We start from the raw sequence: 15,061 nt of genomic DNA on the forward strand, positions 1-15,061 counted from the left end.
AACCTTTCCTCTTTAAAGTCAATTATCTTAGGTAGTTATAGTAATGGAAAACTGACTAACATATGGGCTGACCGATATTATGTGCTTATTGCATAGCAGACATAAAGGATGTCACAACAAAAGTTAACATAAATAAATACAATTATTTTGGAATTTCAATGACTTATATTAGGTTTATTTTCTATGAAAACATTTCCTTTGCCTTTGGATTCGTGTGTAATATGCTCATAATTTAGATTGCCTTTGTTATAAATTGCAATGGAGTGTGCATCCTGGTTACCTTAGAGATTGCTTCTCTCTAGTAGAAAGTGGCAATTTCCTGCAGGGGAAGTCAAAAATAGTATCTGTTTTCATATAAGCCCAGGAAGATACAAAGGTGATGAGTTTTTCCATGGATTATCAGATGTGGCTTCTCCTATGTTACAAAGTCTCATAGTCTCACAAATCCCAATATGTTATTCCTTGGAGAATAGCTTATAATTCATCTATTATTTTCACATCCTAGAAGACTAGTCAGCCTGGAGCTTTTGATTTAAACATTATAGCATTAAGTGGTTATTTGAGAAAACAGACCTATGGATAAATAGATGGTAAAACACATAATAACTACAGTATATAATTACATAGTATATAATCACCTCTGTGGTTGTTAAAGACCAAACAATAGTAGACATCATGAGGCACACATTAAAAGCAAACTGTGTTATTCAAAGTCCTAAGACTCAGAATGCATTCAGCAAGGAAAGAGGTTTTCATGCTATTCACTGACAGAGTAACCAAAAATACATTCCTGGCCCCTGAAGATTCAGCCTCTTACAATGGGAAATACGGTGGACATGGCACTTTTATAAATCTAGTGTAGTGAATAACTATACAGCCTATAGATATTTTAACAGCCTTTTTATGTTTTAATTAGTAAGATCAAACTAAGATTTTTTTGTATGTCTTCTCTAGTATGATTTTAAATTCTAGTTCCAACTTGGGATTTCAAGACTACCCCTGGCACTCATTCTTATGATGATACTATGATAAAGAGACTTTAAGATGATTCTCATGGGCTCTTCCTCATAGTGTCCATATCAAAAATCCTGTCCCAGTGAATCTTGCTCTTGTTGATAGAGTCCCTTGCTGGTTTTAAAGAATTAAGGTGCCATGTTGTCAGAGTGCTGTGGAGAAGAACATAGGCAGGCAACTTTAAGCAGCTCTTGGATATGAGAGAAGTTTTAGCCAATGGCCAGCAAGAAGACACCCCCTTCCCTCTTCTTACAGCCAGAGTGAGAAAATTCTGCTAACAACCTGAGTGAACAGGAAAGTGCATCTGTCACCAGTCAAGCCTCCAGTTGAGATCTAAGCCTTGGTTGACACATTGATTGCTTGGACAGAACCTGACCAAGCTGTCCCCATAACTACCTGTGGAAAACATGAGATCATAAATATGCATTTTGTCAAGCTGCTGGAGTTTGTGCTAATTGGTACAAAGCACAGAACCGGACACATTCACCAAACGCAGTCACAGTTAATAACCATTGACTGAATATCATGAGATAAATCCTTGCACTTAAGGAAGTTAATGGTGGACAACTTCTAATACAAGTGGTTAAAAAAATCAAATAGAAGATTGTTTTTCCTTTCACATGCAGATAAGGAAAACTATTTACAATGTCTAATAACTAATTTTCTTTAAGTGGATATGTAAACACAACAGACTTTAAAGGAGAGCTATAGAATTGTACTGAGGTTTTTACCTAGGCCCATTACATTTGATGTCATATGTATATGTTTTTGCCTTTCTGACTTCCAGGATAAGGAATTTCTATTTTCTGTCATGTGAGAACCTGTATCTTTGTCATTAAATCCTGTAACATCAGATAGGGATAAACTTCACAAAACTCAGCAATGCTAAAAGAAAATCTGTGACTTGCCTGGGTATTTACTGCCCCTTAACCCAGGGCATTAGAAATCTGTATCATACAGTTGGTTACTCTCTTAGGTAGATTTTTTTTTTCTGCAAAATTTTATGTCCAAATTTTTTGAAGGAAAATAAATGCAACAGATCTTACTAACAAAGGTAGAAAGATAGGGAGGTAGAGGGATGCAGATAGTACAGATATTAATTTTTGAAAAAAGCTGGACAATAATATTTGAAAGTTCTTACTAGTTCTTATGCTTTTATCTCCCAACATCTGAGGCTCTAGGAATTTATGTCAAAGCAATAGAACAGTGACTAAATCTCAATGCATTATGAAGAACTTTTACAGAAATAATTAATATTAGGGGTGACTGGCACTAGAATTAATACTGAACACAGGGAAAATAAGTATGCCATGGAAGAAGCCCATAGTGCTGTGCTAACATAGTACGTCCTGTCATTGATCATTGACGGAAGCAAAGAAGTGGTCACTCACAAGTCAGATCTACTAGCAGTGCTCATATATGGAAGAATCCTTATCCTTTGCTGTCTCTAACATTTTAGTCCATGTTAAATTAACATTGTATTTTTCTGCTCCAAAAGGTTGGAATGAACAAGCCTCCTTTTTCTTTCCCTTCTTCAATCTAAGTAACCTTGGAAGCTAGTTAATTCACTATCATGAAATGGCCCTTTTGGCAACCCACTCTTTTCCAGATATATGTGGCTTTAAGAAAGTACAAAAGAGCCAGGTTTTAGTATTACTGCATGGTCACCAACTGTATGGGAATTGCAGACAAGAGTAACTCTGACCAGAGCCAGGCCCCCAAAGTGACATCAAAACTCAAGGAACTCTTGGTGCAATAGCCATGGGGACGGATTCACTGTCAATATTGGTTCTATCATTGTGGTGCTACTACTTAAGCCATTTTTTGTTTCCTTTACAAAGTGACCTCCTGGAAAGTGTCATACAAGTGGGATTCCAAGGTAAAATAAATTCTGTGTTAGGACCTTGCAGTTTAAGTGGCATCACTAATAGATGGCATCCTGCGTGCCCCTCTCCCTCAGGATCCTGGCTGCTGCATTTCTGCCCTCTTGATGCCACTTGTCCTCATAAGCAGTAGCTGGTACAGATAATGAATGTTTTTCTATAGCAAGTAAACTATGAGCTATGTAAAACTCATAGAGGAACAATAACTCTCTTTGGAAATAAAAACGTGGCAATACCAAATAAACAACTGTTTGGGCCATTGCTATCACTTCATTCCTTTCTGGAAGCATTTATTACTTGAGTTTTCATGAGCAAAGTTGATATTTTTAAATAAAACTCCTCCATGATCCCAAGATAACTCTTAGTTCTCACAGTCTAGATGGAAATGTGTCCATGTTGTACAATTTATATTCCTTCTCTTGTATAAGACTCCAAATGTTTCTCAATAACAAATCCTTCTTTCATTGTGCCCTCAAAAAGGCCATCTAATAGCTCAGTTTTTCCCCCTGTGAACTTTTCTATACATTAAATGCAGTTTTATAAAAAAATATATATGTGATTGCCTCGAATGAGATCCCAATCAATCCACAAGAAAGTATCATATTTGCCTAGAAATTCTTTACTGGGAATAATCCAAAGAGGAAGTAAGTGTGTTTATCTATGGTAAGAACAATACAGATGCACAGCAACCAACTGAACTTTACCGCCGTCTTTATTAAGCACTGTTTACACTGGAGAAAATTTGAGGAAGGGGAAACCTGTATTTTTATATTAACACTATGAAAGTATGTTTCTAAAACACATTCAGCCTCTAGCTTCTGAAGAAAGATGGCTGCTTAAAATGTAGTACTCAATTTGGCACAGATTATTTAAAGTTTAGAGACAAAATAACATATGTCTCAAGATTCAGATATTTCAACTGTTTCCCACAATCACCTTTTATCATGACTTATTATTAGAAATCTAAAATAGAATTTTTCAATGGAGGGGAAGTTCTTTTTATATTCTGTGTAAAAATGTATGTAAATCTGTGCGCATGTAAGTAAATGTGTGTATGATCGAGTAGAAAGAGGACCCTTTGTTGATTTTTTTATTCAACATGATAACAATATAAAATCAGCTTGTTGAACTAAAGAACAAAACAGATATGTTTTTATGAATTATATCAGAAGTAATTATTTTTAAAATTAAACATGCGAAAATCTACTTTAACTTTTTTTTTTTTTAGTAGTTTCTTTTTTTTAAAAGGTTAAACAGACTGGAGTCTAAAGGGACTACTCAAATGAACATTTGTATATAAGAATTATTTTTTCTTGACTTATTTAAAGTTTAGAGAGATAATAACATGCCTTAAATATAACCAGTCCAATTCAGATGAAGCATGGATTTGACACAATCAACAGAAAAACAAAGGGCACTTAGGAAAAAAAAATCATTGTTTTTTGATTATGAAAAGTAATGCCATTAAGAAGAAGAGATGCAGGACCTAGAGTTTTTCCCATGTTAAACTACTGTAGACATTCAGAGATGGGTCTTGAAGACACTTGGGGAAGGACTTAAAGAATCCTGCTGTCAGGCCAAGGAGGAAAGTGTTGTAGATTTTTCATTGAATTACTTAAAAATGCCTTCCCATAAGGCTTGTCCAGGGCACAACTTGAGACATCTCATTGCATCCCTTTGACTGTTCTCATTCTCTTGGAAAGTAGCAATACCTCTGCCCTCCCTTTAAATATTTGTCTCCTCCACTAAACATTTTCTCTACACCAGTGTGATTTTACCAGTGGGTAAAATCATTGTGATTATTTTCTCCCATATATTTGCATTGAAAATATTACATTTCTTTAAGGAAGACAGTAAGGTACATTTGTAATGTACATGAGATGTGGAGAGAGTTCTGTGTTCCAATATCAGCTTCTTTTCTTTTTTGTGTTTCCTCAGTCATATTACCATGCTTTCCTGAGAATCATCTGGAAAATGGGGACAATCAGATATTCCTTCGGATCCATCTGTGAATTATATGAGACAATGTATGTAAAACTACCTAGACTAGTACTAGTAAAATGGGGGAGAGGGCCCCAGTTTTATTTCATTAGAGAAATGTAGGACATGAGCAGCAGGTGGAGTTTTTTTATGAGACTTAAAGACATTTTCCTGTACTCCAGATATAGAGCCACGAGGGTGATGACTAAAGCTTTTAAATGATGGGTTAATCTACCCTCAAAATAACTTTGAAAATGGTAAAGTTGAATCACAAGTACAAACACCTGCAGCAATTCTTACAAACTCATTTGTGTGGCTCGTAGGACTTTGGGCAGGAGCCTGTAAGAAGCCAGAATTCAAGCCTTCCTACTTATGTCACTCAGCACTGTGGACCAAATACTTTCAGACTGACAACTTGTTCAAATGCCACAGCTCTCCTGTGAGTTGGTAGTATTGTCCTTATTTTGAACATGGAAATATGGAGGTTCAGGGAGATTAAGTGTCTCTTAATGGTGGTGCTGGGATTTCACCCAGTATTTTGGATTCAGAGTCAATGGGAGCTTTTCCTCTGTACTTGCTCTATGGGTATGAACTCTACTGAATTCTGCTCTATGGGTATGAAAACTAATGGTTATGAAAAATAGTAGGAATGACGGCTTTATACATCATAGATCAGATGTAAGCAAGAAATGTCCCCCAACACATTTCAATTATTAAGGAGTACTTCTGTCTTACCATTAAGTGATTACCACATTAGTCACCATAAACTGATGAGCAGCAGCAACTACCATGAACCTAGAACTACATTTCCCCAAATGCATAGAATTTCCTACTTACCTGTCTTTATGCCAAGGAAAAGGGAGATTATCTTGATGAATCTTTGTGGTTTATATTTTGGAGCAGAAAAACTCAATTCTACAGTTTTCTTAGTAAATCTATATGTTATAATCAAGATCCAAACTACTGTTAACCTTTCCTTTGCCAGCAAATAGCAATTACAGGATAACTACTGGTAATTCTAGGGCTTTGTGTCCCTGAATGTGGGAGTGATTTAAACTGTTCTGACAGTAAAATTTGAATTGTTTAACATATACTTTCTGCAAATTAGAACTACATTTTAATGACTTATTTCACCTCCCTAAGTGCATAATTTTAACTTTTTTTTAGACATCAAATGATTTCCTGAATACAGAAAATTTAGAATACTAGTAAGACAACTTGGAATAAATCAGGAAAGATTTTCTTCATTTAAATATGGCTTAAATTGAGTATAAAGCAGGATTCTAAGAAACATCAAATAATTGCATGATGACAAGAATTTTTCTTTTTCAATGAAATAGATAAAAATATTCAATGCTTCCATTTTTAAAATGTTCACAGTGTAGTTTCAATGAACTAAATTGTCAAATAAGCTAAATAGCAAAAATTAAAAATGGAACTTTTTTTGTCTACTATCTTTTACTACTCTTTTCTTCTCAAGTGATTCGAATTACGTATCCTGACTCCACATTTTTTTTTTTAGCTTCTGACCTCTGCTATCTGTAAGAATTCCACCTCTATTTTCTTCTTTCCAAATGTTGAGAGTGACATATATGCTATTTATTTACTTATTGTATTTGTTAACGGTCCACTCCCTTTGTTCATATGGAGATAACCCTTCTTCCTACTTATTATTTCTCTTTTAGTTCTCTGCTGGTCTTTTGATGACTAAACTTTCTCTTTCTACTTCATTGGTGGAAGGCTCTTCTCTCATCATTCCAACCCATTTTATTCAAACATTGCATGGATCTCAGACTCTGTAGTGGTAATAAAGGTGCTACATGGCGTAGAGATGGAGAAACACCCACTGATATATTCCACTCATAGGCTGGAGGCCAGAATAGGATAATTATAGCATTGTACATCTTGTAAAGCAAGAATTACCTTGCACAAATTCACTCTATAGATCCACACTCACTCTTGACAATAGAAATGTAACTATTGCCTCAGACTTGAAATTTCACTTTTATGTCTGTCTACCATGTACGGAAAATTCATCTAGGTTTTTTGGACTGCAAATAATATTGAATTATCAAAAGTCCACTTTTATTCCTCAAGCTCCATAATAAAATTGATAACACTTTTTAAAAGAAGCACAAACTACAGTACTAAAGAAACACCACTAAGTAATAAAACAAAGAAAATCTGAAAGTCAGGCAAAAACCCCAGCATTTTTTAAATCTTACTTGTTCCTTAGATCCCACGGGTGTTCAGCAGACGTCTCCCTAAACAAAAAAGAAATGTGATAACAATTAAAGTGAAAATGGTGCTACTGAAATACTGCTCATTATGTGATGCATGTTTATATTACTTAACTAGTGGAAAATGTCAAATTCTAACAAGAAGTGAAATTCGTTGTATTTTGGCATTTTCCTTCACACTCATTGTGTAAAGATCAGTTTAAAATATTTCCTTTAAAACAACAGGAAGCAAAATATGCTCTGATTATTCTGGAGAGCAGAATGATAGCTTAAAAATATTTAGTATACTTCATAATCAAAATTATATATAATATGAAATAAATAACATATAGAGCCATCAATATTATTAAATAAAAATTTGTGTTGGAAAAAAATCTATGAAAAATCCTTACAAAAGAAAACATTATTTGCATTATCAACTTTTGTTAAGATTTAATATTTTTGGTAAACATATATAAAACCCACTGAATTGTTTTGAATAACATCAGAGTCTCTCTAGAAAGACAGAATATTTCAAACTATGATGATAACATTTTTTAAAAAGTGGGGAGGAATTTAGATTTTAAAATTCATCTAAGGAAAAGTCTTATTAAAATTGTTAAGTAAAAATCTGAAAGTTTATTATTAATATAAGTATTTTTTAGGATTGAGAGAGTTACAAGTCCATTAAGGTGCCACAGTGTTTCAGGATATTTGTTTGTTTGTTTGTTTATTTATTTATTTATTGTACTGGAGATTGAACCCAGGGGCTCTCAATCACCGAGTCATATTCCCAGCCATTTAAAAAATATTTTTATTTAGATACAAGATCTTGCTGAGTTGCTTAAGGCCTCACTAACTTGCAGAGGCTGGTTTTGAACTCGTGATTTTCTGCCTCAGCCTCCTGAACCACTGGGGATTATAGGTGTGCCACCACAGCAGACTACTTTTGTAATTTATAAGTCACTCTATAAACTGGATAATCATCTTCACATTTTCCTAATGATTTTTTGGTATATTTGTTCACTCTGACTTTTTTTCTTTTTGAAATAGTGAAAAATGGAAAAATTAATTTGGACTCTGTCAGTAATTTAGGCAAGTAGAGGTATTTATTTAGCTGAATTTTGGAAAATGCCAATTGATTTGAGTGATATTGATAATATCAATGATGGTCTGTATACATGGATAAGGAAAGGAAAAAGGAGGCATTAACATGTCCATTACTAATTTTGTAGAATTGATGGCTGTATTTGTTATCTTGATTGTGGTGATGACTTTGTAAGTATATACATGCGTCCAAACTCATCAAATAGTTTGCTCTAACATTTATAGTATATTATATATCATTTATACCTTGAAAAACTTTTTTGGCACCAGAGATTAATAAAAATAAAAAAGGCCAGGGATGTAGTTCAGTGGTTAAACACCCTGACCTTTTTTATTTTTTATTTTGAGATAGGGTTTCACTAAGCTGCTTAGCCTTCACTAAGTTGTTGAGGGTCTCTTTGAACTTACAATCCTCCTGCCTCAGCCTCCTGAGCCACTGGAATTACAGGTACGTTCATTTATATCTTAATAAAGCTCTAAAAAAAGTTTGAAGGATGCATAATATTTATTTAATATAGAACATGTCATGTATGGATAAACCACTGAAAAAATTAGTGGGGATAATATTGTTGCAATTTTTTCTTTAAAGATTATCTGTTTGCTGTATCACGACAGATTGAAGACACAGTGATTGGAAGCAGTGGTCAAATTTTGTTAAGGAGATGTGGACCACCATATTGGCAGTGAAGATAAAAGATGCTAGACTGAATATTGACATGGTTTGTAGGTACAAAGAAGAGGCTGGTTGAGGGCACTGGATGTGAGGATAAGGCAGAGTAGGGAACAAAGAATGATGGCCAGGTAGGTTCTGGCTTATAGAATGGATATATGGATATATGTATGTCAATTTCCTAAAATATTGAAGATCTGGAATATAAGATTTGAGGAGAATAGTAGAGTTCCATTATGGACATATTATGTTTGAAATGCCTGTGAGTCAACCAAGTGGAAATGTTAAGTTGGGTAAAAATTTCTAGAACTCAGAGGAAAAGTTCAAGTTATACAAGTAATTTTGAGAATTGCCAGTATATAAATGAGAATGAGCAGCTGATGTAGAATGGAGGTACAGATAATTGAATGGGAATAGACAGAAGAACCTAGAGTTAAGATACTACATGACTTATCTTCTTGGATGTTTATACTTCTCCAATCTCTTAGATACCAGAATGATGGTGAAAAGAAATTCTATGAGACAAAAGCTAACTTCTGATTTCTTATAATCCTTAGAGAATACTTTCTGATGTTTATGTTTAAAAGCCCACAATATAGGCAGGAAAGAAAAATTATTATAAATTTCTTTCAGTTTAACCTTTAAATAATCCTCAAAGACACTTGAATATCTAACTAATTATTCAAAAGATTTTTAATCATGCTAAACTATATCTCTCAAATAAACTTGATATAGTATATATTTTATAAGTTCAGTAATGGTATTATGTTTTAATTTTGCTTTTTTTCTATGACTATTTATAAATGATTTATTGTTTTTCTACAATATTGGTAGGTGCTGCATAGTTATTTTATACTCTAATTTTATGGATAAAACATAATTTGTTAGACCAGTCAAAGAAGCTTTTTGTGTGTGTATGTGGTGCTAGGTTTGAACCTAGGGTCTTGTACAAGCTACATAAGCACTCTATCACTGAATTACATCCCCAGTCCCATCACTACAGTGTTTTATTATCTGTTCACCATTTCATGTGACCCATAATAATTTGGAATTAAATAACAAAGATATCATGGTGGAAAAAGAATGAGCTTTGAACATATATTTACCATCAAATGATATTGGACAAGTTGATTAATTCCTCAAAAATTAGTTTCCTTTTCAGAAAAAATAGATATCAAAACGAAAGCAATACTCATGTTTGAGAATGTGAAATTACCAAAATATAACAGGTATGTAGCTCATCTCATCATTTATTTATCCAACAAGTATATTTGGACATTTACTGTGAGGTCCTTTCTAGATGCTCAGAGTTACAGTCTGAAAAAAAAAATAGTCAAAGTTTCTGCACAGGTAAAGATTATATGCTTATGGATAAAACAGGCAATAAACAGCAAAGGCAGATAGACAGACAGAGATGGCAGATGAAAGATGATCAGAGAGATGGATGGATGTGTGTTTTTGAATGTAACTAAGAGCCATGAAAATCACAAAACCCAGGAATGTGGCAGCAAATGGGCAGTGCTGGGTGATGCTGTACAATAAAGTCAGGAAGATCTTCCTGAAAGGGAGTAATCTGAGCTGAAACCTGAATAATAGAAAGAAAAATGAAAGGAAAGGGTAGAGACTTCTGGAAAGAGCATTTAAGTGCAGAGCCTCTGACTCAGGGACAAGCTTCAGTGTTTGAAGAACACTAGTGTGTCCAGTGTGGTTGGAACACAGTGAGCCAGAAATAGCTTGGCATGAAAAGGGTGGAAGAGGAGGTGTAGGCCAGATCTTAGATTATATAAGGCTTTGTAAGACACAGTAAGGAGTTGGCCACAGAGAGATAACAGGGAGCTACCATGAGGATGGTGAAAAATTGAGCTGGTTAACTATTTAATAGTTCAGGAAATAGGGTCTTTGTCTACATGTCATACAACAAGCTAATCATTAAGTTCAGTCTCCTGTTCAAACTCTGATTAGGTTTAGCACCTCTAGTTTGTTACTATCCATAATGTTAATTTTTTTTTCATCATTTAGACCTAAAGTTGATGACTGCTCTTGATTTTTTTTTTTTGGTTTCTATTCTTTTCTTAAGTCATTTGCAAGTTTTCTGCATTGGTTTTAATACGAAGGAAGGGTTTTTAAAAACTAGCTTTATCTGGGATTATATTTCTGAAATCCAAACTGCTTTAACAAGAACTATAATTAAGAGACACCTTTATAACTTGCTCATTCTCTAATTACCCCATGCATCAAACCCCTCCCTTTTAAACTGGCCTTTTCTACTTTTCTACTCACATACTTTAACTTTACCAGGCCCTACCACCACCACCAAAAAAAAAAAAAAAAAAAAAAAAAAAAGCTGGCTTCAACTGACATTCTACAAATAAATCTCTCCTTCTAAAGCCATGTCTCCTGAACTACATTTTTTTTTTCTTGCCTGTTTGAGCCTCATCTGCTTGAATGTCTGTGTCTTTTTCTCAGGTACAGCTTTTCTGCTTGACTGGATACTCCATCTCTGTCCTTGGCCCTGGTACCTGCTCTGTCTGATGCTCCTCCAATTTGCTTTTTCAGATGGTACCTAAACATTCCTGTACAACATCTGTCATACATCCTGAATTTTGTCCAGCCCATTTCCTATCCATCCCTCTACTTTTCTTGTTGGATTTACCAAATATAACTATCAACCTTGATAGAGTTTGTTTCTCCACCTGGGATTCTGCCTGCATTTAAATTAACAATAACCTTACCTGTAAGAAGAATAAATAAACAATCTGTGCATTTTTAGGTGAGAATCGATCCATTTTACATGAATTAATACATAGAAAACAAATCCTAAAAAATGCACATGCACACTATATATTCTAATTTCATTCTCAGTCATCCAGAAGCTTTAAGAAATTGAATTTGAGAAGCATGTTTTTTCTGAATTACTCTTGTAAATATTATAAGGTTTGGATGTTAGCATCAGACTTACTAATAGGAAGATGATAGTGTAATTTTAAATATTGGTAAGGGACTTTCAGCCATATTTGTTTCTATAATGCCAGTACTTGAACAGTATATTTTTATCATGAAAACTTCAAGAGCTCTCAATAAAATTAAAATACATCTGAAAAGTCCTATCATTCTCCTTGAAGGTACTTTGGGTTACAATACGGGACAAATAGATCTGAAGGGAGACTAGGGTGTTTGGTGATGGTGGAGTTTGAATAACTGCAGACTCCACTTATTTTATAATTTTATGTACTATCTGCTTTGTTAAACTTAGCCTTCCTTTTTACTACACTATTGATTCTTGCCCTTCACACTAAAGACCATTTGGCTACTAATAGTTTCTATCTTATATAAAGTGCTAGTAAATTATAAACAGATCCCTTGTGATTAAAGAAATATTAGCCACATTGAACTTCTTTACCCTCTACACCAGGACTCATTACTTTAATCTGTAATTCTTTGTGTGAAATCTCATCATGGGTTCCTCAGGTATGTAAATGTATAACCCACCATTGCATTTATCATCTCTGACAAAGAATTTGCCTCAGCCTCTAAACACATCCACAGAGTAATTGTACAAAACTTTCCCATCCCAAATTGATGTTGGAGCTCCCTTATCAAATCACTTTTTTTCAACACATTCTTTTATTAAATCTTCTAAATATGTTTCTGAGAATTTCTCCATACTGATAAGATAATCAGGCAATATTTGTTGGAGCTCACTAAATTATGTCTTCCATAATGTTATTATGCTCACTATATTTCAGATATCAATATTCTCATTGCTTCACATACAAATAAATTATAGAGCTAAAATTATACTAGCTTCACTCAACTTTCCATTTAGTGTACATTACTCTTCTATTCCTGATACTTCTTTTACCCTTCTTAAATAAGAGTAGTGTTTCATTTTGGAGAATGAATTTTCAATGAAAACTATAAAGTTAAACTTAAAATGATATTAGTATACAGCTTGTCATCATAGCCAATTGGTGAATTATATAACTGCTGACTGATAAATTCTGTTTATTTATATTATAGTAATTACAGGTTATTATCTGCCATCAACAAATATTTATTGTGTCCTCTTCATGAAAGACATTCTGCTAAACAATATGAAGGACAGAGAGAAGTGACAGGGTACAAAATTTTGACAATCTGACGAGGATGTGATTCTCATGCATTAGTTATAAAAAGGAGCACATGGGAAATGCCAGCTAATTAGTATAGCTCATGCATCTCATGAGATGAGATCATAAACTTGTTGCCCAGTAGGGTTAAAATTTAAGCTGGGGGAGTCTTGAGATGTGATCAAGATTTAATTTTATTGAAAGAAGGAGAGAGAGAAAGATAACAGCACGAACAAAGAATGGAAAGGATGAGTAGAATGTGTAGCAGCATTGTCCAATATGGTAGTCACTAGCCACATATGGCTATTGAGATCTTCAACTGTAGCTAATATGAACTGAGACGCATGATTTCAAGGACTTAGCATGGAAAAAACTGTGAAGTTTTAACATTAGCCATTATATATAAAAATGAGAATATTTGGAATATCTCAGGCTAAACACAACATTAATTATTAATATTAATTATTAAAATTAATTTCCTATGTTCATTTTTACACTTTATAATGTGGTTTCAAGGGAATTTATGTTACATGCATGGCTCACATTTGTGAGATGGCATTATATATCTGTTGGATGAAATTGAGCTATTGAGTTTTTTTTTTTGGTAAGGAGACTGCAGTTATTAAACATGCATTTTTAGGAAAAATTTTCAGACTTAAAAGTGATGACTGCTTAGGAGCAGCTCAAGACTACAAATGTGGAGAAACTGAGGGCTCTCACAAGAGGTGACAAGGGCTGAATGAAGTGGTGGAGGAGAAAGATGACAGGGTGATATACAGTATTTTGGTGTCTGGTTACTTAACAAAAATATTATCTGAGATCATTCCTATTGCCAGAGACATTACAAAAGAAGGCTTTTGGAATAACGAACTCCAATGAAAACCATAGAGATAGGAAGAGGGAAGAATCACATATCTTGATACTATAAACTGAGGAGACAGGAAGAATGATGATGGAATTTGGTGGGAGTAGCTGTTTTGTAGAGTGGAGGATTTGAAGCCTGGAAATGTATAGTAAGGGTGGAACTCTGATGATGATTAATCTCTCAGTGGAATGAAGAATGTAAGGAACAGGCAGATGGCGTCTGAAAAGATGGTGGGACATCCATGAATAGACACACTTTAAGGCTTTGGGAGAATGGAAGTGGAATTCAGGGGTAGAAAGGGTCAAATTGATGACAGAAATTTGATGACAGAGTTAAAAAGCAACAGTGCAATGCAGGTGACGATTTGATGAACCATGGGGAACACTGACATGGTTGGAGGAGACTGTTCTACAAAGACAAATTCATCCATCACAAAAATGGGAAGAGAAAAAAGATAGTGTGGGATCCGTGAAGCCTAAGGAAGAAAGGAAATCAAGAAGGAAGAACCAGCCAACAGAATGTCTTTAAGAAGGGTATTAAAGAAAGTAGATGGCATTTTATTATTTATATCAAAATATTACCTGGCAGAAATACAGCCCTCAACCATGAAATCTAAGAAACACCAGATGTTCCATGAACTGTCTTATTACTTTTGGATCACTGGACCACTTAGGCTTTTCTCCAGATGTTTGTGTTTTTCTCAATCTCTGGTAAGTACACCTATCCTATAAGCTTCCTTCCAAAGAGGGTCAGATTTATTGTTTCCTGTAGCATTTAATATCTGCATACTCAATCAACACTTATCACTGACAGACTAATATTATTATCTTTTTTGTACATACCAAGTCTTCTAGCTCAAAAGCTGTTTTTTGTTCTCCATCTGGCTGCCTCTCTAGGATTGCCCTTAATGCTTAAAATATACCATGCATAGAGGAAACAGAGCCAATAAAGAAAAAAGCAGAGCCAAGGCTAGCACGAATAATTGATCTGGGCTGCTGAGAGTCACGGTGCTCCCAAGAACCCACACCTCATCCTTAGTTTTTCATTTCCCCACCAGTTTTTATTCATGATTCTCTTCAGGACCTTTACTATTTAAGAGTAGAAAGCACATTTATTCACTTAACAAATTGCTAAGATATTTAGAAGGTTGTAAAAAGGAATCCTACATGCATCTCGCATACACTCAATTATTAATTTACATGTATATCTTTCAT

General features: G+C 34.3%; 2 protein-coding genes across 53 annotated transcripts in view; one reads left to right on the forward strand and one right to left on the reverse strand.

Annotated features, from left to right (window-relative positions):
• Ptprd (protein tyrosine phosphatase receptor type D) overlaps nt 1-15,061 on the reverse strand; it is a 2,128,582-nt gene that overhangs the window by 623,219 nt on the left and 1,490,302 nt on the right. For all 49 annotated transcript variants that reach the window (XM_040285790.2, XM_040285762.2, XM_040285761.2 and 46 more), the window contains one exon: nt 7,103-7,141. The gene's annotated coding sequence lies outside the window, so the exon portion shown is untranslated. The remainder of the gene's footprint in view (nt 1-7,102; nt 7,142-15,061) is intronic.
• LOC144377281 (uncharacterized) overlaps nt 1-15,061 on the forward strand; it is a 503,618-nt gene that overhangs the window by 128,412 nt on the left and 360,145 nt on the right. The gene's annotated exons all lie outside the window — the stretch shown is intronic.

Source organism: Ictidomys tridecemlineatus, chromosome 4, assembly GCF_052094955.1.
Source record: "Ictidomys tridecemlineatus isolate mIctTri1 chromosome 4, mIctTri1.hap1, whole genome shotgun sequence".
NCBI classification, from domain to species: Eukaryota; Metazoa; Chordata; class Mammalia; order Rodentia; family Sciuridae; genus Ictidomys; species Ictidomys tridecemlineatus.